Source organism: Nanorana parkeri, unplaced genomic scaffold, assembly GCF_000935625.1.
Source record: "Nanorana parkeri isolate BGI_ZX_2015 unplaced genomic scaffold, ASM93562v1 scaffold40, whole genome shotgun sequence".
NCBI classification, from domain to species: domain Eukaryota; kingdom Metazoa; phylum Chordata; class Amphibia; order Anura; family Dicroglossidae; genus Nanorana; species Nanorana parkeri.
Genome location: NW_017306308.1, coordinates 751,807 through 776,946, shown reverse-complemented (window position 1 = coordinate 776,946; position 25,140 = coordinate 751,807). Strand labels below are relative to the sequence as shown.

Genomic DNA, 25,140 nt, shown 5'->3' with positions numbered 1-25,140 from the left:
CCCCCGCCACCGCTATTCAAGCTTGGCTTCTCCATTTTTACATAAATGGCCTCTTTTAAACCAGTCCTCCTCCCTGTCTAGGATGTATACTAGACTGTCTTCAAAGGAGCATACACAATGTTGTTCATCTTGTGTTTTGGCATTGGGTCTTTTGGGTGAACCAGTTGTTGCCTCAGTGTATTGCTGGGTTTAAAGCAGACAGTGATGTGATGTTTTTTAAAAACCCTTTTGAGTTTCTCAGACACCTCAGCTACATACTAGCTGACCAAATTCTTCGGTTTGTCATGCTTTTCACCCTCACTGGTACTCTTGGCATTCTTTCTCTCTTTTTTTCTGTTTTGACAAAAGCCCAGTCTGGATACCCGTAAGTTTAAAGGTCCCCCCCATGAGGTGTTTGAATTCCTTGGTCTTGGCCTCTGTTCTGGTGGGAATTTTTTCTGCCCAGTGGTGTAGAGTCCTGATGACTCCCAGTTTGTGGTATAAAGGGTGGTAGGAGTCAAATAGCAGGTACTGGTCCGTGTGTGTTGGTTTTTGCTAGACCTCTATTTCCAGCCTCCTTCCCTCTTCTACTGTTACTAAACAATCAAAAAAGCAATTTTTTTTGTTTTGCATATCTTCCCACGTAAAATGTTATGATCCACTGAGTTAATATGGTCAGTGAAAGCCTGTACCTCTTGTTTGTGAATAACACCTCCTAGACTAAAATTATGGAAATGCAATCAACACCTGGTTGTGACTAACAGACATTGTGGATTGGAGCAACATTCACCATTTTTTCCAAGATGATTTTTTGTACAAGTCATTCTGAATTGAGAAAGCTGGCTGGATGACCAGCAAAACATCTTCAAGAACTGTTTTCTTGACATTTATGAAAATTAAACTGAGAATCAATGTATTCCTTGAACATTTTACCAAAGACTACATAATCATTAGCGCATCCATACTGAGAAACTAACAGAACAATTTACAGACATTTCTAAACAACACTTGGGAACATTTTTCTGCCTGTCACCATTGATACATCACATATGTATTACAGAGATCAATTTCCAAAATATTTTACCTATGATAATCTAAAAAATACATGTAAACTACTGAAATAAAATATTCATAAACTACAGAGCCTTCAAAAACAGCATCACAGCAAGGCAACTAGCATGTTCAGAAGAGGAGGTCAACCTTTGTATTCTGCCACTTTCCGAAGATAATAGCTTAGCAGGAGTTCCCCCACACTAAATAGCATGGATGGAGGAATCTGTTTTTTTTATATTCCACCCACAGTGTATGGTCAGTTTTACTATGCCCATTCTGGGCAAAGTGATAACCACCTTTTAAAGACCCCCAATCCCTAATACTCACCTTGCCAGAGATCCCTCATATCTCCTTCCTCCTCACAGTTGACACTAAAATCTCTAATGTCAGCAGCTGTGATGTCACTTCCTCAGTTATTTGACATTGTTCAGGCATAATGATTGTCTGCCAGACCCGAACACTATCACAGGGGATCATCACAAGCTCCCCCATGCCTAAACCCAGCAAGTATTGTCACCAGGCGAGCATCAGGGCCTTCAGAAGACCTTTAGAAAGGCAGTTTGTAGTTAAAACCATTCTTCTCCATGCCATTTAGCACAAAATTGCTATATTTTCCTTAGAGGTAATCTTTTAAATTACACAGCTAAACACGCGGACACACCCAATATATACCAAAACTAAAATAATCATAGGAAACTGAACATACAAGTATTACTTTTCTGAGCATGCACATTATATCACTGTAAGGTATTTATTTCAAACTGTTTCAGACTAGTTTGCCTTCAATATTGCAATATATGGAACAGGAGAGGGCTCTTTGGTTTTCTGCGGCCCCCTTACTACAACTGGTCTGGTTAAGTTCTCACTACTATACTGTAAAATATTGAATTTGTGGCAGAGGTTGTTAGGGTTTTAATAACCACGTTTGAAGGTATTCCTGCACTTTTTAGTATAACGTGCATTGCTCTAAGGCAATAATGTTCATTTTCTAAACTTGCTTCAGTATCAAAACGATGTTTAGCCATCTGGTGGGTGTTGAAGGACTAGATCTCATATTTGTTATACAATTGGACATTGATCCAATTGCCTTATTAGCAGGGATATAATTCAGCACCAGCCACACCTGCCTATAAAAGCTGCATTCAAATGTTTCACTAAGTAAAACGATGTGGCTTCCTAAATTGTTTATTAATTTTTTCTATTTGTATTTTGCAACTTATGATTTGATGAACCATAAGAGAGACAATCAATTTAAAATTACACATACTGTAGACTAGCAAGCGAATGCTTACAAAGTTAATTCAAATTCACAGGGCAAAAGTACAGAGGCCAAATTAATTTGAGAATAATTATACAGGGTGTATGTTACCCAATACATTTTAAAAATGCTCTTCTGCTCTTGTTCCTCATTATAATAATGCATATTTTCACTGCCTTCAAAGGCATAATACACCAGGAAGCGTGCACAGACCCTTATGTCTGAGATATATTTCATTACAAACTATAATTTTGTCAGTTTGCAGATGTAATCTTAATACTTCACACACGGATATGAAGTGACAGTTTACCAGGGCAGTTTGCCTTTTGCTTCACCAGCGATGACTGACAGCCACAGATTACAACCACAAAGCTTCAAGTGAAAAAAATATCAGTATTTTTTGCTTGCAATGAAACAACAGATACCAAACCTTTCCAGTGCAAAATATAAACTAGTTTTAAAATATTACATCTTGCACGTGAACATTTGTAAAGTTTTATTTCACACTGAAATACATTTTGAAGTTTTAGATTTAATCTAACAGTGTCAACTTCACCACCAATGACAACTTCTGTGCCTGTAAAGGCTATTAGCTGATAGCTGTGGTCGCACATGCTCTACATTCACATATAAAGTGTATTTCAACTTTTGCAGCAAAACTGGGATAACATACTTGTTACATGTTCTCATTCACATAGCACAAATTAGAAAACAATTCTGCTTTTTTTTACATTTTTAATTGCTTTTTACTTGCTTAAAAATTCTACTTCGCTTCCCCCCTACTAAATCTTAACAAAGAGGCTATGAGAAGTTATGTTTACTCTAATTAAACCTGTTTGTACAGTGCTGGCAGATTTCATTATCAATTGTAAACTAAATTTGAACACTTTCTATCCTAACAAAGGGTTAAAGAGTCTGTCCCCGAGTTTGACCCTCTACTTTTTCTCTCATACTGCTCAGGGTAGCCTTCACAAAAGTAACATCTAAAAATAAATTATTTTTTAAAAAATTATATTTTTAGGTATGGTGTGTGAATGGGAACGCAAACCTATAGTAGGGTTTTCTCAAAATTGACTGAAAAAAAGTGAAAAAACACTTTAAGGCAACTTCAGACACTAAGCGATAATCCTTAAACCAGGATGACAACTATGGCTCCAATCAAAGTGAGTATAATCCCCCAAGGACAGGAAGTGTGTTAATAACAGAAGTACCAACTAAAAATAAAGAGAGAACAAAGCCTTAAAAAAAATCAATGCATCCACCTCTTCTAACGACTTATGAGTTTTAGTAATGGATATAGGCATATGTGTTATAAAACCAAAATTATACACAAACGTACTAAACTTACAGAAGGGTGACTGAAGACAGAATTGTGTCCATCCAATTCAAAGGATTAATTTCTGATTGGCTCCATTAAAAGGAAAGCAAGATACTGATACATTAGGAAACAATGATACCAATGAGGACTCTGACATCCCTAGATTATACAATAATACGTGTACATTAAAGTTTCATTCTTTCATTTCTGCAATGACTGGAGAGAACTTTTTGGTGTCCAGTTACACAGGAATGGGAAGCAATTGGTTTTGTCCACTAGGTAGCCTGAAAACAGCTTCATAGCCCCACAGCTGTTTAAAGAAATGCTCAAATCTATTGTATTGCTCGTAATTACTGGGCTGTGAATGACCGCCCATATAAAGGTATAATAGTCTATGTATGCTGGTATGTGTGTACGAGAGATCAGCTTCATATCAATTATCACATTAGTATGTGTTAAAACTTTAAAAACATATTTTTTCTCTGCAATTTGTAATGATATATGCATGTGGGAGAAGTAATCTTTGCTCATAACTGACAACGCTTCCTGCTTTCCAGTGCTAAACAGTGGTTATGCTTTACTAATACTATTCAAACATTTGGCCAACTCACAGACGTGGAGTGTGGAAACAGGGCACTCGCTGTGTGAAGACACTCCCCTTTTCTCTACAATTGTTAAAGGATATATAGAGGCAAATGCAAAGATTTATTATTTTTCAGTTTATGAGTCCTTAGATGTGGTGGCTGCATTATTTGTCATTTTTCAGCATGTCTAGAAAATACCTGTTGATCTTGCCATACATGCAGTGTTCCAGTCCCTACCTGTGAGCTGAACTCTAAGCACAAACAATGTTATCTTCTTTCTATAAGCTACTAATTCCCCCTTCCCTACATTTATTTGAGAAGAAGAGAGGAAGACATGCTCGGGTCCAACTTGGGTGACAACCATGGCTCCCATCAGGGATACTGTGCAGTGAGTAAGCGTAATCACCCAAGGTCAAGAAGTGTGGTATTAGCAAGAGCACCAAGTGAGAAAAAAAAAACTGCAGAAAAATGAATGCAGCCATCACCTCTAAGAACTGGTAAGTGGTAGTATATACAATGTTTGTTTTTGGATTTAGATAAACCTCAAGCAGTTGTTGACCCTGCCTCCATAGTGGTTCATATACAAATCTCTATATTCAATACAAGAACAAAAAATATGTTAGAGAAATGTGCTCACTGGAAATACACTATGCACCCCCACTTAACGGTAGTCATGACAAAGATTTTATAGAATGTGTCAGATTTTTCCAATATTAGTTATTTTAACAACAAAGCAAGTAGGGGAAGTATAATAGGCTAAGCATATGAAAGTGCATAATACTTTTACCTAATGGTTCAGATGCATACCAGAGGCTTTACAGATCAATGCTATTAATTTATCATACCCTTATCAGCCTTTAAGTAATTTGGACTCTATTTACAATTTTGCTTCAGCTACTTTTCTACTTAAAACTTCCTTCTCCTTTATCTGCCTGGAAAATGTGGTTACCATAGTTTCTGTGTCATGCTGAGACTTGATCTGTAGAGCTGCTATTAAGCTGCTGATAACAGTGTTTCTGTCGCAATTTATGAGAAATGTCTGTTGAAGACACAGAGAATTGTACACGCTATATTTTCCCAGCTGGAGAGATCTCTGAATGGAAAGGGAAAACATGAATACACATGCTCTGAAGGTTACAAAAGGCAGTAGCCTGCCTTTGTTGGGTGGTTGATTGTACAAATACTGAAATATGGATTGGAAAGTAGGAAACACTGTACTAAATTAACACATAATAAAGTATATTACTCGAATACAATTCACTTGGTACAAATGGTATATATACTGCTGGTTAAATACACATATTCAATGAATACATGCTACAAATAACATAGTCAGAAAGCATTTTAACATGCATTTTAATTATATTTGTATGTATGTTCATGTGTTACAATAGGTTTTAATGCACTGGGAATGCATGTTTTTTCATGCCCTTTTTATTGTTTTTTGGCATGTACATCCTGTGTTTCAGGTCGTGTTTTCCTTTTGGTGAACAAGTTCAGGGTGTTTTTTAAACCACCACAGCAAGGAGCAATACTGATTCTATTTCTTCTCTTATGGACCATCCTCAGGATTACTTTAGACTCATTTTACTTACATTTTCTCGCTTGAGTCACAAATCACAAATCTCTCCAGTATGATAATTCTAATTCTTTGATAAAATTCCTTTGGGAAAGTACCTTCTAGACATTCCCTTTTTTTATTGTCCAGTCAATGTTAAATGCTCTTTTAGAATACTTTCAGAATCTTTTCTTCTGAGTTATTTTAGTCTTGTCAAAACGTTCTAATTTTGTCCTAATGTATATAATTCACCTACAAAACTGCTGATCTAGAACAAAATTCAACTTCATACTTCATATACTTTAATATACTTTTCAAGAATCACTACAAATATTTTTTGAGTAACATAAATGTTGAAGAAGCCTGTATCCTGGCTACATAGCAACAAACTTCCTAATCTACTGCAGGCTATTGGTTTACAAGTTCTAATAATCAAATTAAGCAGTGATCAAAAATGTGCAATGTTTAGCATACTACTGAACAGATATAGCAAAAACTGTTGAACACCAAGAACACCAAGTACAGGACACTACTGCACAACATCAAACAATTGAATCACAGTAATGCACTGCTATGGCTAGAACTCTAGTCTTTAAATATCTTATGAACCCATCTGTCCAAGAATTGCTGAGCATTGATTTTGTGCAACATTGCCATAAAAATGAATGCTGTCAGGAACTGTCCCACTGTCTATTCCATTTGGAAAAGCAAAAATGTAAACATTAGAAAGTAATAATCTTGATGAGCTTTTATTTTAGTTATATGCTATGATTGCTCTAGGCTAAGTTATAAGGCAGCCAATAAACTACCACTTTCTGCTCATGTATGTTATGAAAGAGTATAAAGAAAAAACATCTGAATTTTAACACACTGATTATATCAAACTTACTACACATTACAGGAGGTGAAAAAGTCATAAAAACATTTTCTCCAAATGCTAATTGTGCCAAAATATCACCACTGGAACCCCAATGTGTTAAAAAAACCACATGACTCTAGCAAAGTTCAAGTATTTTCTTCCCTCTATGGATAAATAGGAATTCCCCATATCATTTAAACATAGGATCTATATTTCAGTTCATTTAACTATGTTGACATTACTAAAGGGGACACACACACGTACATACACACACGCACACACACACACACACACACACACACACACACACACACACACACCAACCATCTCCAATGACTTTATCCACTCCTTATACTTGTATTGAACCACTACTCTTTTTATACTTTAGGAACAATCGCCCCAGCTACAGGGAGAGCACATGCACTGACTTAAAGTAAGAAAAAGCGATCATTCCTGGATGTACTGGCTCAATGTATTTTGCATTCCTGATATGAGGCAGGACATGGGATAGCTGAAAATTGAATTTTTTCCGATAGGCTGTGGTGGTGCTGCAAAAGGCCTACAGGTATGGCATTCAAATGAAGCCACCGTTTTATAAGCGGAACAGTGTTTTTTTTTATATACCCTATTTGACTACGTAGTGATTTTTTTAAAGTGAATATATTGTATAATATTTTTCTGAATTTTCCATACCATCATCTACCAATGTTAAGCCTTCCCCATCTATTCTTCCTTCCCTCAAAAGTTGTTGCAAAACTTGTAATATTTTTGCTTCTTCTTTATTTTAGCTACTCAGACATGACAAGGATTTTCTTTTATGATTAAACCATTGAAAAATAACTCTCAGGAAAAAAAGAGAAATTACATTTTAAAAATGCTCTTCTGCTCTTGTTCCTCATTATAATAATGCATATTTTCACTGCCTTCAAAGGCATAATACACCAGGAAGCGTGCACAGACCCTTATGTCTGAGATATATTTCATTACAAACTATAATTTTGTCAGTTTGCAGATGTAATCTTAATACTTCACACACGGATATGAAGTGACAGTTTACCAGGGCAGTTTGCCTTTTGCTTCACCAGCGATGACTGACAGCCACAGATTACAACCACAAAGCTTCAAGTGAAAAAAATATCAGTATTTTTTGCTTGCAATGAAACAACAGATACCAAACCTTTCCAGTGCAAAATATAAACTAGTTTTAAAATATTACATCTTGCACGTGAACATTTGTAAAGTTTTATTTCACACTGAAATACATTTTGAAGTTTTAGATTTAATCTAACAGTGTCAACTTCACCACCAATGACAACTTCTGTGCCTGTAAAGGCTATTAGCTGATAGCTGTGGTCGCACATGCTCTACATTCACATATAAAGTGTATTTCAACTTTTGCAGCAAAACTGGGATAACATACTTGTTACATGTTCTCATTCACATAGCACAAATTAGAAAACAATTCTGCTTTTTTTTACATTTTTAATTGCTTTTTACTTGCTTAAAAATTCTACTTCGCTTCCCCCCTACTAAATCTTAACAAAGAGGCTATGAGAAGTTATGTTTACTCTAATTAAACCTGTTTGTACAGTGCTGGCAGATTTCATTATCAATTGTAAACTAAATTTGAACACTTTCTATCCTAACAAAGGGTTAAAGAGTCTGTCCCCGAGTTTGACCCTCTACTTTTTCTCTCATACTGCTCAGGGTAGCCTTCACAAAAGTAACATCTAAAAATAAATTATTTTTTAAAAAATTATATTTTTAGGTATGGTGTGTGAATGGGAACGCAAACCTATAGTAGGGTTTTCTCAAAATTGACTGAAAAAAAGTGAAAAAACACTTTAAGGCAACTTCAGACACTAAGCGATAATCCTTAAACCAGGATGACAACTATGGCTCCAATCAAAGTGAGTATAATCCCCCAAGGACAGGAAGTGTGTTAATAACAGAAGTACCAACTAAAAATAAAGAGAGAACAAAGCCTTAAAAAAAATCAATGCATCCACCTCTTCTAACGACTTATGAGTTTTAGTAATGGATATAGGCATATGTGTTATAAAACCAAAATTATACACAAACGTACTAAACTTACAGAAGGGTGACTGAAGACAGAATTGTGTCCATCCAATTCAAAGGATTAATTTCTGATTGGCTCCATTAAAAGGAAAGCAAGATACTGATACATTAGGAAACAATGATACCAATGAGGACTCTGACATCCCTAGATTATACAATAATACGTGTACATTAAAGTTTCATTCTTTCATTTCTGCAATGACTGGAGAGAACTTTTTGGTGTCCAGTTACACAGGAATGGGAAGCAATTGGTTTTGTCCACTAGGTAGCCTGAAAACAGCTTCATAGCCCCACAGCTGTTTAAAGAAATGCTCAAATCTATTGTATTGCTCGTAATTACTGGGCTGTGAATGACCGCCCATATAAAGGTATAATAGTCTATGTATGCTGGTATGTGTGTACGAGAGATCAGCTTCATATCAATTATCACATTAGTATGTGTTAAAACTTTAAAAACATATTTTTTCTCTGCAATTTGTAATGATATATGCATGTGGGAGAAGTAATCTTTGCTCATAACTGACAACGCTTCCTGCTTTCCAGTGCTAAACAGTGGTTATGCTTTACTAATACTATTCAAACATTTGGCCAACTCACAGACGTGGAGTGTGGAAACAGGGCACTCGCTGTGTGAAGACACTCCCCTTTTCTCTACAATTGTTAAAGGATATATAGAGGCAAATGCAAAGATTTATTATTTTTCAGTTTATGAGTCCTTAGATGTGGTGGCTGCATTATTTGTCATTTTTCAGCATGTCTAGAAAATACCTGTTGATCTTGCCATACATGCAGTGTTCCAGTCCCTACCTGTGAGCTGAACTCTAAGCACAAACAATGTTATCTTCTTTCTATAAGCTACTAATTCCCCCTTCCCTACATTTATTTGAGAAGAAGAGAGGAAGACATGCTCGGGTCCAACTTGGGTGACAACCATGGCTCCCATCAGGGATACTGTGCAGTGAGTAAGCGTAATCACCCAAGGTCAAGAAGTGTGGTATTAGCAAGAGCACCAAGTGAGAAAAAAAAAACTGCAGAAAAATGAATGCAGCCATCACCTCTAAGAACTGGTAAGTGGTAGTATATACAATGTTTGTTTTTGGATTTAGATAAACCTCAAGCAGTTGTTGACCCTGCCTCCATAGTGGTTCATATACAAATCTCTATATTCAATACAAGAACAAAAAATATGTTAGAGAAATGTGCTCACTGGAAATACACTATGCACCCCCACTTAACGGTAGTCATGACAAAGATTTTATAGAATGTGTCAGATTTTTCCAATATTAGTTATTTTAACAACAAAGCAAGTAGGGGAAGTATAATAGGCTAAGCATATGAAAGTGCATAATACTTTTACCTAATGGTTCAGATGCATACCAGAGGCTTTACAGATCAATGCTATTAATTTATCATACCCTTATCAGCCTTTAAGTAATTTGGACTCTATTTACAATTTTGCTTCAGCTACTTTTCTACTTAAAACTTCCTTCTCCTTTATCTGCCTGGAAAATGTGGTTACCATAGTTTCTGTGTCATGCTGAGACTTGATCTGTAGAGCTGCTATTAAGCTGCTGATAACAGTGTTTCTGTCGCAATTTATGAGAAATGTCTGTTGAAGACACAGAGAATTGTACACGCTATATTTTCCCAGCTGGAGAGATCTCTGAATGGAAAGGGAAAACATGAATACACATGCTCTGAAGGTTACAAAAGGCAGTAGCCTGCCTTTGTTGGGTGGTTGATTGTACAAATACTGAAATATGGATTGGAAAGTAGGAAACACTGTACTAAATTAACACATAATAAAGTATATTACTCGAATACAATTCACTTGGTACAAATGGTATATATACTGCTGGTTAAATACACATATTCAATGAATACATGCTACAAATAACATAGTCAGAAAGCATTTTAACATGCATTTTAATTATATTTGTATGTATGTTCATGTGTTACAATAGGTTTTAATGCACTGGGAATGCATGTTTTTTCATGCCCTTTTTATTGTTTTTTGGCATGTACATCCTGTGTTTCAGGTCGTGTTTTCCTTTTGGTGAACAAGTTCAGGGTGTTTTTTAAACCACCACAGCAAGGAGCAATACTGATTCTATTTCTTCTCTTATGGACCATCCTCAGGATTACTTTAGACTCATTTTACTTACATTTTCTCGCTTGAGTCACAAATCACAAATCTCTCCAGTATGATAATTCTAATTCTTTGATAAAATTCCTTTGGGAAAGTACCTTCTAGACATTCCCTTTTTTTATTGTCCAGTCAATGTTAAATGCTCTTTTAGAATACTTTCAGAATCTTTTCTTCTGAGTTATTTTAGTCTTGTCAAAACGTTCTAATTTTGTCCTAATGTATATAATTCACCTACAAAACTGCTGATCTAGAACAAAATTCAACTTCATACTTCATATACTTTAATATACTTTTCAAGAATCACTACAAATATTTTTTGAGTAACATAAATGTTGAAGAAGCCTGTATCCTGGCTACATAGCAACAAACTTCCTAATCTACTGCAGGCTATTGGTTTACAAGTTCTAATAATCAAATTAAGCAGTGATCAAAAATGTGCAATGTTTAGCATACTACTGAACAGATATAGCAAAAACTGTTGAACACCAAGAACACCAAGTACAGGACACTACTGCACAACATCAAACAATTGAATCACAGTAATGCACTGCTATGGCTAGAACTCTAGTCTTTAAATATCTTATGAACCCATCTGTCCAAGAATTGCTGAGCATTGATTTTGTGCAACATTGCCATAAAAATGAATGCTGTCAGGAACTGTCCCACTGTCTATTCCATTTGGAAAAGCAAAAATGTAAACATTAGAAAGTAATAATCTTGATGAGCTTTTATTTTAGTTATATGCTATGATTGCTCTAGGCTAAGTTATAAGGCAGCCAATAAACTACCACTTTCTGCTCATGTATGTTATGAAAGAGTATAAAGAAAAAACATCTGAATTTTAACACACTGATTATATCAAACTTACTACACATTACAGGAGGTGAAAAAGTCATAAAAACATTTTCTCCAAATGCTAATTGTGCCAAAATATCACCACTGGAACCCCAATGTGTTAAAAAAACCACATGACTCTAGCAAAGTTCAAGTATTTTCTTCCCTCTATGGATAAATAGGAATTCCCCATATCATTTAAACATAGGATCTATATTTCAGTTCATTTAACTATGTTGACATTACTAAAGGGGACACACACACGTACATACACACACGCACACACACACACACACACACACACACACACACACACACACACACCAACCATCTCCAATGACTTTATCCACTCCTTATACTTGTATTGAACCACTACTCTTTTTATACTTTAGGAACAATCGCCCCAGCTACAGGGAGAGCACATGCACTGACTTAAAGTAAGAAAAAGCGATCATTCCTGGATGTACTGGCTCAATGTATTTTGCATTCCTGATATGAGGCAGGACATGGGATAGCTGAAAATTGAATTTTTTCCGATAGGCTGTGGTGGTGCTGCAAAAGGCCTACAGGTATGGCATTCAAATGAAGCCACCGTTTTATAAGCGGAACAGTGTTTTTTTTTATATACCCTATTTGACTACGTAGTGATTTTTTTAAAGTGAATATATTGTATAATATTTTTCTGAATTTTCCATACCATCATCTACCAATGTTAAGCCTTCCCCATCTATTCTTCCTTCCCTCAAAAGTTGTTGCAAAACTTGTAATATTTTTGCTTCTTCTTTATTTTAGCTACTCAGACATGACAAGGATTTTCTTTTATGATTAAACCATTGAAAAATAACTCTCAGGAAAAAAAGAGAAATATCTATTTAAAACTCAAATACACCCTCCCTATGACTGGGGCACAACCAAGTCCTTTTATTAATAAAAAAAGGTTTAAGTTCAAAATCGATCACACTAAACATTGTTTAATTTTTCTTTTAGCCTCACCCCTGTATATTTTTCACTTCCCCTTGTCTTTGGCTCCACCTTTTATATTTCTTTGTCCCGTTCTATTTTTTTCTGTCACTAAAAAACTCACGTATTTTCATTCTATTCCTCTATTGTTATAAAATCATCTAAATCCAACTCTGATGTCTCACTCTTTTGAATTTGGTTTTTAGCTTTATTTGTTTTGTTTCTGGTATTTAAAAACCGCTTTCTTTAAAAGTTAATTTATTAAATTCAAGATAATCTTTAAATATATCTTATCTTTCAGAACTCTGATTACTCTTCAGTTCTAAATCTTATATCTGAGCTTTCTCTTCATTTACAATTAGTTGTAAATACTTTCAACCAATGAGCTATACATTACGCTTTCTATTTTTGTAAGATTTTTTTAGGCTATAAAACTGCTCCTTTTATTTTTACTTGAAATTGTTTTGACTTGAGGTCTTCCATTTGCTAGAATTACATGAAATAAACTCCAGATCTCTGCAGGCATTTGAGCTTGTTGATGTCATAAACATCCACATTTCAGGGTCAGCATGGCACATTGCAGCAACATCTATTTAACAAGCACACATTTTACAGGAAACCAAGGATTAGCTTTCCTGCACAGCCTTACAGGAAAGCTCTTGCAAACAGGGAAAAATGAGAATGTTACTTATCCGTAGAAATCAAAACACACTAACCTGTGGCAGGCAGCCAGCAAAACTATTTTAGATCTGTTATCCCATCTGGTTGGCTTGTAAGTCATTGGTATATGCATGTTAATATCTACTTAAGAAACAAATACACACTGGGACTCATAAAAGTCTTGGGGTGCTGTTTATTATGACTGTATAGTTTGTGATCCATAAAGAACAGTGTTCCGGCACTTGCAGAGATCCTAAGAGTTAGCCAAAGCACCTCAGCAACTGAACAAGAAAAAAAGCCTTGACAATTCCCATGGCAGAAAGCCATAAAAGTCTCACAGATCAAGCAACAAGTATTATATTTTCATCGTTCTGTTAGCAAACCCAACCTCATTCTCAAATCCTGTGGTCTTGGTATATTGTAATTGAGTGCAGACTGTTCATTCATACATGTGAAAATAAGTAAATGCAAGTCTGGAATAATTTTGGCAAGATTTCCATGCTACAAAGTAATGTCAACAGATGCTTAAAACTCTATTATGCTGGCTTTAAGTCTGGATTTCAGGTTAGCATTATTCAGTAGTTTACTTTGAGCGTTCCCTGAGACCAAAAATAGACATACAGTAACAATAGTCCTGCTCTGTTTTGAGAGCTCTTTCCCTCCTCAGTCACCCTTTCCTCACTTTTTTCGTTTTCTTCCCTCCTTTAATTACTTCCCTTATTTTGGATACTGCTCTGTTTTTCCGGGTCTATTTTCCTATTTTGCATAAAACGTACATGCCTGTAATAAATTCTGGCTGATGACTGCATCCTGCATTTCTAAACTATGTGTAAGACAATTTAAACTTCTGGAAGAATCTTGATCATGTGAGTATTAGAGAAACCAATTACTGGACACAAGTTGGATTGTGCTTTTCCCAGTGTATGAGCAATATGATTGCCAATGTTGATTACAATTTAATGATAGCAACTTAATATAGAATGGTCAAGGCAGATGCAGTTATACGATGAGGAGCCAGTTCATGTATGCAAGTAATATGTACTTACTTCTATCGCTTATAGCACAGTTGTCCAACTGGAGGAACCATCTGACACTACAAATTGTTTTTGTACAAAAAATATTTAATTGCTATACAATTAACACAACTGCAGACTACCACATAACTACTTTAGTGCAGTTGGGAGCACTGAAAATAGTGAAGCTGCATTATGATGTGAAACTGGCTATTAAAAAAAAAATACATTTGCAAAAAGAATAGGCATACAATTATATCTTTCAAACATAATTTCTTTCAATATGTGGCTTCATAGATTACTGTCAATGTACTGAAATTAATGCCATATTAGGACTTATTGTCACCATACGAAAAAGATTCTGATTTTACAATTTGTTTTTTATTGTGTTCAACATGAAATATAAATAAAGGTGTTAACAACTTCTACTGTGTCATATGCACACATAGTATATGGAAAGCAACAACACTTAGAGCAACAGTTCTTCAATCCTGCCCCTGCATATGTTTTGGAGTGTTTGTCCAGGCATTACCTCCAAACATCCCTCTCCCTCTCTAGAGCATATCCCAGAATTTTTTTTTTCTTTCAACTTGTTCTTGTAATGAGGACATATAAGGAACAGCTTTTATTACTCCCTGTGGTACCACCAGACTTGTAAACTTCATGTAGGGACAGCTGCTGGGAGGTTATTTTCTACTGATGTGATCACACCCCCCCAGCTACATCACCTTCTAACCCTTTCCCTATACACAGTGGATAGGGACAAAGAGGAGTGGGGGATAGGTTGAGTTCTCAAATTGTTACAATGCTGGTTGGGATTTCAGCTCAAGAAAAGCACTGCATTGTCAGCCCAAAACAGAAAGTTAGGAGCTCACTAGATTTCTGGCAAATTAACATATATTCTTCTGTAGTGGCATTGCTTAACCCTTGCTGCCAAAACAGTTTTTTGCACACATTGCAAAATTTTAGTAATGTACAAAAATATGTATGGCAACATTGTGATTCATGTAGGCCGGTGTACCCAATGCATGTATTTAAGTTCATATGCGAGTATGCATGGGGTGAGGCTTTAAAAATTAGCATGTTTGCGTCTAGGAGTGATTCTCTGCAGGTAGTTGTAGCTTGTCAACTTGCTTGCAATTGCCTGTGGGTTCTAACATTGGTCATTGTTTGCATAGTGTCCTGCCCACAATTGTTCACATTACCCTCATGGAGCAATTTGTGAATGGGGCCTTAGCTTACCACAATATGTAAGCCCCTAAGACTTTCTCTCACCTGATTTCAAGTTTCAGCTGGTGTGAAGGCTCATTATCATATTTAGGTAATTGCATCAATTGAATTGATGCTTTCATCACATGTGAATACATAACTAAACTAGCACAATTTATTTACATTTGCCTGAAGTCATTAATATCTTTATGGCTACAAGCCATATGAAACAATGACTGGAAAACTAGTTCTGCTAATGGTTTTCACTTCTTAAAAGCACGTCATACAAGCTAAACTTCAAAACATTTGGAACCACCGGGATAAGTTTTGTTATTGTGCCCTTTTGACCTCAGATAATGTAACACTGTCCCAGCCGGTTGCAAAATTGACATAAAAAAGTTGAATTTTTTTTTTGCTCCACGTTCTCCCTCCTCCAACTACAATAACAGTAACAGGTTGTGCTGAGAGAAAAGACTGTCAGCTTGTGGATGTGAGAAGTGTGTGGCATGCTGACAGCTTGTTCAGCACACAAAAGCTGCAAAGTGAAAAATGGCTGCCTGCTGAACAGTTTTCAAATGCACAAATTATCAGACATGCTATAATTCAATCTGAGCCAGGGAACAACTCAAACCATTGGTTGTATAACTGCAGTCATTCTGCTTTCTATTAGTTTGATTTTAACTGGAAAACAGCACACGCTCGGTGCTTTCATGCATTTTTTAAAAGAAGAATTAAACACTAAGCTGAGAATGTTACTGTAGTAGAAAATTCTCACTTTAAAAAGAAACAAAATATTTCCAATATCCAGAAGTTTAATCAACTTAAAAATATCAGTGTTGCAAAAACAAAAAAATGATTACAGTAAAATTAAAGTGACAGTAAACTCAGGAGTTAAATCTTAAAAATGCATTCAAGTACCCTATTAACCAGAGGCGTAACTAGAACCTTCAGGGCCCCAGTGCAAGAAACCATGAAGGGCCACCCCCCAACCCCACGGCACTGCATGATTAACAGGAAGGCTGCCAAGGTCCCCAGCAAGCGTGGGACCTCAGGCAGCTGCTTGTTTAAAATTTTAGTGCCGGTGTTCTGTCCAGAACGCTGATCCAGTATCTGCGTTTATGTACAGACGGGGAATGGGGAAACCGGCATTTATTTACAAAGTATTTGTTTGTAATGGTTAATTGTGACCGTTAATGATATGCCGTCCATGGCAGTAAATGATGGGTGGCAGGAAATGATGGACAGAATATTATTATGGGTCACATTATGGGTCACAATTAACGATCTAAATGAAATACTTTGTGAATAAATCCCGTTTTCCTCGATAATATTGGTCTGTGTGTAAGCGCAGATGCTGAGGTCGGCAAATTCGACTAGGTCAGCCTTCTCGACAGAACACCGGTATCTGCGCTTAGTATCGGGGCATTTTCACGACTATGAATACTTGTGAAAATGCCCAGTATTAACACTGGTGTATCCCTACTTAAAAATATAATGCATTGCTGGGACATGTAGTCCTACATAGTTGGAGCTATTCTGCATTGCTGTATAATCTTCATACAGCAATGCACAATACCACCAGCTATGCGGGACTACAAGTCCCAGCAATACATTATAATAAAAGTAAGGTATGCAGAATACCACCAGCATCCAACCCCCCGCACCCCCTATAATGCATTGCTGGGACTTGTAGTCCTACATAGTTGGTGCTATTCAGCATTGCTGTGTAATCATCATACAGCAATGCAGATTACCACCAGCTGTGCTGTACTACAAGTCCCAGCAACACACACACACACTCTCTCTTCCCAGCGCCCCCTCCCACTCCAAACTTACCTTCCCTCTCCTGCAGGCCCATGGCCCTCTTCCTCGTCTTAGTGGCCAGGGGGCGGAGCTAAGATAAGGCCCTCTTAGCTCCGCCCCTAAGAGGCGGGACCAGCTCATTCTCCGGGATCAGTGACAGCGTCTCCAGCCCTTTCGCACAGCCGCCCATACATGCTGCAGGGAAGGAGCGGCACGATCGCGGGGGGGGGGGGGCCCCTACTTCCTTGCTGGGCCCCCCCAAGTGGTGGAATGCCAGGGCCCAGTCGCAATTACGACCGCTGCGACCCTGGTAGTTCCACCAGTGCTATTAACAAAAAATTAGTTTATTTGTGTATCATTCAGCTGTAGATCCTCAAATCATCTCTGAACTGGTGCTAACACTCTTGGTGTTTGTATGTTTGGGTATTGCATATGATTTCTACCACTTTTTAAATATGACTTGAAATTGTATTGTGACAAGTTATAGTGAGGTGAGCCAAAAAAAACCCTCCATTGAATTAATGCTAAGCGCAGTAGGCCTTATGTACATGTCTTACATCCATCACAACAGCCAAGGGTTTTATTTCCTAATTTGGGGACATTGGCCAGAGCCATGCAAATCATTCCATTTTGCCCCTCGGCTGAGTATAACTTATTATATTGCTGTTTTCAAATATGTTCTCAGTTTTTCCTCAAAGTTAGTGGTGGCCTGAAATTAGTTTGCTTAAGGTGCTGACGCTGTCCTTCTTTCTGGGAGGTGGCTACTTTTGTTCCCCATGGTGCCTGTGTGTGTTGTAAAGTAGCCACTGCTCCAACCTTGCTCCTGTGATGGACTACAATCTCATGTTCAGTTTACTAATTTGTATTGAAGTTATAGTCCATCACAGGAGTGAGCTTTGAGCGATGATTACTTTACAACACACACAGGGACCATGAGGAACAAAAGTAGCAACCCCCCAGAAGGGACAGTGTTGGCACCAATTCAGAGATGACTTGAGGATCTACAGCTACAATATAAGCTACAATTTTGTTAATAGTTAAGGTACTTGAATGCATTTTTAAGATTTAACTCCTGAGTTTAGTGTCACTTAAAAGAAAACTACTAAACGTTTTTTATAATATGGCCAAAACACACAATTGAGGGCTACATTAGTAAATAGAACAGCATTTTCAAATCCTCACTGCTTCAAGCTAATTCATTTCAGGCAACCACTAACTTTAAACAAAGAATGAGAACATATTTGAAAACAGCAATATGCACATGTAATGCACTTTTTGAGGGAATGGTGCATTCCTCAAAATCTAGTTTTTATATGAAATCTCAGTTAATTACAAACAAGGTTATCTTTTTGATCATTGATGAAATGGATGGTCATTCCCTAATTGAATGCTGAAGTATGACATAACTTCAACATTTTATCCAAACATATTAAATAAAACCATATTAGAAGTTATACATTTGGTTTTAGAAAAATGCTTAACATCACAACAATTGTATACAGGAAAATTAGTGGATTTTGCCCTTTTCAAGCAGGTACTTAACCTTTGCTTGGATTGGTGGTCACCACAGTTGCATTGCTTATAGGGATGCACCAATACTTTTTGAGTACCAATGCCGATACTTGGAATTTTCATGAGAACTACCAGGGTTGCAGCATTGGCAGCTGGGACCTGGCTCTGGCGCTCCACAACTGCCCTGAAATCATTAGTCCGTATTGTTTTAGAAAAACTGTCACATGACAATAAAAAAAATATATCAGTACTTGTAAGTACTCCTGGGCAAGTACCAGTACTTGTACTCGCAAAACTGGTATCGGTGCATCCCTTTATTTATATTTATACAAACAAAATCATACATTAAAACAGATTTACAAATCCAAGGAGCTCCGTGTGCTCCTTACAAAAGACAGCTGCCTCCTAACTTTTGAATTTTTCTCTAGTGTAGTCTTGGAGCTCGAAAAGTATCTGTACTTTTACCGAGTACTGTACTTGGTATCGGTGCATCCCTAATTGCTTGTATTTGCTATTTTTACTAGCCAAACGAATTAAATTAGCTTTCAATGTTGAGGTTTTTGAAGAACAGGTTGACAAGCTAAAAGTGTACACTGAATCTTTAACTTTCAGAAGAAATAGGTGTTGTCCTTCAATTTGAAATGTCTCTTCTGGCAAAGCTAGCCATACAATGTTCTATTTTTTTCGGTCAGGCTACAGGATGAAAAAAAAAATGAGTATGGATGGAGGAATCCCTTGCTGTTTTACAATGCGACATTGGCTGCCTTGGTCACTATCAGAATACACGGATGGTGTGTGCAGCTGATTGGCTGCAAACACCATTCATTCAATGATTTTCCAACTGGCACCTTCAATCTTCTGATCGAGGGATGCTGGCCAGAAGTGTGCCAACAGCAGCAACCACTGTGTGAATTGTGCCCGGTTCATAAAGAACCGGTCAAAATGTGTATAGTGTATGGCCAGTTTAAGAAAAGTTTTAAGTGCCTCTCATGATTATCTTTGCATATATGGATACAAAATTACTAAATATTAAAAGACATGAGCTGAAAATGTTAAAATCTCATTGAAGTAGTAACTGGTATTACCAACTGACATTTAGGTCAGTTGGTAATACCTACTTCAGTGTTCAATATTCAAGGATTATATTTGATATGTTTTCGTTTTGACACCTTTTTACATTTAATTAAATCATTGACATTATTATGCAAAATGAGTTACATAATAAACAGTGCAAGCAGAATGCAACATATAGTCCTGCACTTTGTGCTTTGCTTACATTTTATTGAAGCAAAAACATCTTAAAATTGTCAGGGTCTGTGCTTTAGGTACATCGGGGCTGTCAAATAAATGATTTGGTCAGACAGACTTGCCATTTACTTACAGAAGAGGTTTTAATTGCGCCATATATATTTTACCACAAAACACTACCATGCATGAGCCATATGTGTATTACAGTTCGCATAAAACAACATAACAAATCAATTCTGCAGTTAGGATAAAGGAAAAAAAATATAGGAGTCTAAGTCTCCTAGCTACTATTGATTTTATAATATAACATTTCAAAATAATGTACTCACAGCCTAAGTACTCAATACCCTCTTAGTGGTTTTCATTCATTATTAGTCATTAGTTACAACAGCAGAGTACTCACAGTACAAAGAGAAAATGGACACAAAACAAGGTCAAATAACAAGGTTAACTGATGCATAGAAAACATGGTTATGTTGTAAAGGACTCCAAAAACAATACAATAATGACATCTATAATTCTTTCAGGTTGACATTATTGAAAACCCAACACAGAATTGTCTCACAAAATATGCTGTTCTCGATTAGCTTCTTCTGCTTAATTTGCTATTTAGCAATACATTAGTACAGGGCTGGACATATCTCAGTGAGATCTAGGAGGCAGCTGAAAATGTTAGGAGCCAGAAAAATACAGCTGGTCACCATAGCGATCAGTATTTCTCTAAGTTATTCAACAGATATATCCACATTATAATTGCAACCACTTAGTAAAGTATGTATATATATCAGAAAGCAGACCTAGACAAATCCTGGTCACCTGTCCTGTTATTGCGGGCATTTACAAACAATTTGCTAAAGACAAAAAACACAAACCTTGCTTATGCATACTGTAACACATGTACATTTTAGATCCATATGCTCTCCCACACAATTATGGAACTAATGTATAGTGTCCCCTGTATGCACATACATATAACTGATGCATAGGGGTTGATTTACTAACCTTATAAACATGCCACGAACAAGTATACACCTCTGTAGTGTGTTCCCACCCAGCATGATCTATTGGTGGAATCTAGACACATTTAATCAAAGCCCTGCATGAATTGCAAGGTGATGTTGTGTAAATTAGCTCTACGTTGTGTTGCTTGCGTTGATGAATGCAGGAATGTAAATGCATGAGCTAACCATTTTTGTTTAAACTGTGAAGCAGCATTATATATGCATCATGTGCATGATTTTTCCATATATGGCATTAGTGGAAATATGCTTTTAGAGACTTGCATGCCGCTATTAGAGCGGCGTGTAGCCTATGGCGCATGCTACATGACGCGCACGTACGTAAATACATAAAAACGCACCATAAGGGCGTGAAAATGTGACACGTTGCTCGTGTTTGGTTGATAAATACGTTTTGCTGTGTAAAAATGCACATGCACCTGGTGCGTGTGTGTGTTTAGGTTAGTAAATCACCCCCATAATGTCTCTTGCGCACACACACAATGTAATTGATGTATGCTCCAAGATAGAGGCTTTAATATATCAGAGTTAGGACAACACTTTACAGAGGAGCCTTGACGAGGCAGTGTGGCTTCCACTTGTTTGCAAATGTTGTGCATTTAAAAGCTCTGTTTTTTTACGCAAATTGTTAGCCAGTGTATTTTTTTTGCCGGTAAGTGTGCTGAGAAACACACACACACACACACACTACTTACACACACACACAACTTATGTGCACATCACTTTGACAAAAAAATAAAATAAAACATGCAATAGACTGATGTATAATATGTTACCATAGTGTAGACATTTCTCTTTGAAATATAAACTAATGTAACTCTAAACATATGCTTCACTCTCTTTCCCTGAAGGGAAATGAGAAACACAGCAGTATGTGACAACTTGAGTAACAGGTCTCATTTAATAGGAAGCACCTCCATAGTATTAGGTTCCCAAGCTCATGCCTAACAAGAGAACTGGATTTAGTGGAGGTCAGAGAACCCTCAAAGTACAGAGGTTTTATTTTGAATCACAGCTCCTGGAGCTGAACAAAATTTTGTGTTCCCAGTAACTGTAAACAGGCAATTGAAGCACAGCTCAGAGCTATCATGTGGTTCAGGATCCCCTTGGCCCAAATACAGACACATTTTAATTAGCAGTAAACAACTCATTTACATAACTTCAAACAGTGCAATTGGTTTTGCACAGATGAAGTGGAATAGACACAACAGCAGTTAACATCTATTCTGATCAGAGCTCATAACCAATTCAGTGCTCAAAGGTTTGCAGAAAGAAGAAATAAAGCAGACGGGATTTCTAATAATAGGACTACTCTCAAATTGCATTGTGTTTGATTTTAGTTTGGATAGAAAATCAATGAGCTAAAAACCCCATCAGCAAGGACCAAGATAAGAATATTAGAGGATAATGGTGATAGCATGAAAAACCAGCTGGACAGAGCCAATTCCAGAAAACCTGACTACATATATTCCTTTAATGCCATGTGTGCCCCAAATGTTACAGCCCAAATGTTATGGAAATTCTTCTATGCATCTGTGAGCAATCTTACACAATATTTTCTTGTGCCAATGAACTTTAAAAATAAGGCTCATCAAAAAGGAAGGGAACCAAAAACATCCTCAGACAATTTTATATATGATCTGAAGAATTTACATTTCTCTCCAGTCATACATTTTGTTTTTCACCCCAGAGTCACACAAATGTCTAATTTTTAAAAAAGAAACCCCGAAGGTCAATAGCAAGTCACTTGAATTACAGAGATGTCTGAAACAACTAGCTACAATTTGACAATGCAACAAGTGTTTGTCATTTAACAACCAGTTCTACTTAGATCCATATAATCATTCTTTGCAGCAAAAAGCTGAGAGCATTTACATAGATTGTGGTGGGACGGGAAGTGACTGAAACTTTCTCTTCATATGGTAAACATAGTACAGAAGGAGCTTGGAAAGTGGTGTCACTGATCTCTGTCGACTGGAAGGATAGCTATTAGAGGAAGTATAATACAAAGCAATAATTACCCCCCTCCCCCATCTCTTTCTGCAACATTTTGAAAAAAATTGGCCATTCAGTATAGACATCAGCGTTTCATTTCCAAACCCTGTACACCTTTTAAATCAGATACTTTTCAGTTAATCACTATGCATCTTCTGTCATCTTATCAGTTTTGCAGCTTCTGCTGAACCAGGTAGTAAACTTCAGGTTACCATGCTTTGCCTCAACAATGCTTCACAACTCACAAACCACCCATATCTTAGAACCTCTTCCACACATCCTTTCTTTGCTGCCCTCTTTGCCCTCCAGTGACCATCTTATATCTACACAATTTATAACCTTATCCTATTCACTTTCTTAGGATTTCTCTCAAACTACTGCAATGTTCTAGAATTATTTTACCTAACCTATTAAACCTTATGCTTAAAAAATCCCTTTCAAACACAGCTCTATAAAGCAGTCAGTCTACCTTCCCCACTGTGCTTGTGGTCATCTACCTACCATACTTACTGTGTCTAAACGTTTCCAGATTACAAAATCATTCAGGCAAGTCCATTTTCTCCTTATTTCATGTTTTTGTAGAGGTTTACATTTAAAATTTGTGATTTGCACCTTATATCATTTTTAAAAGATAACTGTTCCCAGATTCTGTCAAAATTGTGCATGCAGATTTGTCTCCTCATTAATGTGCGATTCATGTACTGATAAATAGGATTCGCAAATTCTGTAATTCTCTCTGGTAAATTGGTATTTGCAAATTCAGATTTAGAAAATCGATTTCTGCCTGGAAAGTGTCAGTTTCACCAGATCTGGAGGACTATGCAACTTGCAATTTGTTTATCTTTTAGCTGTTTGAAGCTTGTAAACTAACCCCCTGTATTAATTGATCTACTACCCTGCATCACATATTGGCTCTCTAGAAATGACAGCAATAATCATATTAATTATTATATCAGCCAACACTCCAAATAATTGTGCAAAATATATAGCTACTTAGAAAACACATAGTGGCTTGTGAATAGTTTCACATGTACATTTGCTGATAGTAAACAGTAAGATTAGGAAGGTAAAGAAAACAAGATAAGCCCAGGTGTTGTACTGCCCTTGACATTTCATGTTATAATTGTGCACAACCTAATTATATCACAAAGGATGGTGGGCATTATGTATCTGTTTGGATATGAAAATGTTCTACTTCTCTGCAATTGTTCAGTATGGGAAGCTTACTAAAATCTCATAATTAGTGATCAAAGTATGCATCAGAATAAAAAGCATATGTTGTGGAACTGAAGAGAATTAGCCATTTTTAATTTGCCACAACCACCATAAATGGCTCGGAAACTACATCCTAACCACTAGGTTAAGCATCCCTGCCCCAAACTAGTCAAAGTACCAAGAATAATTCTCGCTTGATCCCAGTGCTAAGTGAAGTGCTCTAATTGCAGCAACATGGGAATTCTTTAGCTGTCTCAGATGTTTCAGCATTATTCAGCATTGCAAACTATAAAAGCACAAGAGTATTTGCTGCTGGCACATCTGTAAATAGAAATGGTCCAGTGCACAAGAAGCACTCTTTAATTTAGTGAAGGTCAGAAGTTTAGTTTATTCAACTGGAACAACTCCTCCAAAAGCTAACCTGCTTTTTCTTCTCTATAGTAAACAATTGCTTATCTCAGCACTGGCTAGCAAGCAGAAAGGTTAAATCTACAGTATTTATTAATGTCTGTGGTATAGCAGCAAATCAAATGCACATTCTAAAATGCAGGTGAATAAACAGAGCAGGATATACAGTATAACAGAAACCATGGGATCAGTTTTTTAAAATAATTCAGAGTATGTAAAAAAAAAATAAGACCCCTTCTTTTATCCATGCTACAACATGACTGAGCATACCCCTAGCATACGAGGGACCTATCACATGCTTCATTGTGTGTTAATTGCAGGGATCTTGGGTACCCGTGACCCAGGTAAAAGGATGCCATTCACTAGCCTCAAAGCCTGTTATCAATTATGGGAACTCCAGGCAAACCGCTACACACACACATATATA

General features: G+C 36.7%; 1 protein-coding gene across 3 annotated transcripts in view; it reads right to left on the bottom strand.

Annotated features, from left to right (window-relative positions):
• ZNF608 (zinc finger protein 608) overlaps nt 1-25,140 on the bottom strand; it is an 89,668-nt gene that overhangs the window by 31,941 nt on the left and 32,587 nt on the right. The window lies entirely within an intron of this gene.